Source organism: Pteropus alecto, unplaced genomic scaffold (genome assembly GCF_000325575.1).
Source record: "Pteropus alecto unplaced genomic scaffold, ASM32557v1 scaffold135, whole genome shotgun sequence".
NCBI classification, from domain to species: domain Eukaryota; kingdom Metazoa; phylum Chordata; class Mammalia; order Chiroptera; family Pteropodidae; genus Pteropus; species Pteropus alecto.
In genome coordinates this window covers 4,896,715-4,897,489 of record NW_006438076.1, presented here as the reverse complement: position 1 = coordinate 4,897,489, position 775 = coordinate 4,896,715, and the positions used below count along the sequence as shown (strand labels likewise).

General features: G+C 52.4%; 1 protein-coding gene across 5 annotated transcripts in view; it reads left to right on the top strand.

The window, feature by feature from the left end:
* Nucleotides 1-775, top strand: part of TANGO2 (transport and golgi organization 2 homolog) — a 34,827-nt gene that overhangs the window by 19,347 nt on the left and 14,705 nt on the right. The window lies entirely within an intron of this gene.

Genomic DNA, 775 nt, shown 5'->3' with positions numbered 1-775 from the left:
GGCTGTGAGTGGGGACCTCAGGATGGCTGAGTGCAAAAGGAAAAAGAGGTTGAGTCTCTGGGCTGTGTCTTGGCTTTATCAGAAACTGCATGTGAGACCTTGGAAATGCCTAGACATATAGGCAGGAGCATGGGGCAGGGCTGCGAGGAGACTTCTGCTGTGTAAGCTCTGGTTACAGCAGGGTAGTAACCCTGGGGAGTTGTGTGTTTGTGGAGTCCTTGGCTGGGCCAGCCATGGCTCTCCCAGAGGTTATGGGCAGGCCTGTGTGTGTGTTGGGGTAAGGGGCCGATGCTCTGGGAAAGGGGGGCAGGAGGCAACTTTTGGGGATTTTTGTAGATGAAGACATAGAGGCTTAGATGAAAGGTTAGCCTGCCTGGGGTTCTTGGCCATCCTGGCCACCTGGGCTCCATCCTACCCTGGTACCTTGGCCTGCACCCTATCTCTGAATCAGTGCCAATCCTGGCTGGGTGCTTCAGCCACCTCGAATTGTTCACCCTTTGTAGTGATTTGGAGGAGGCCCTTGGCATGCTGATACAGGGTGCCTGCCTAGTGGGAGGGTGATCTTGTTGCATCACAATGCTGTACCGGTCCAGTAGCCACTGTGCCCGGCTTGGGACTGAAGACATCAAGGTCTACATCCTCCCACTTCTGGCATTGTCGAACTGTAAAATCGTAGGCAAGTGTTTTTCTAAGTATGGCCCTTGAGCCAGTAGCATCAGCGTTACTTGAGAACTTGTTAGAAATTAGGAAAATTTGGGGTATTATTTCTCCACAT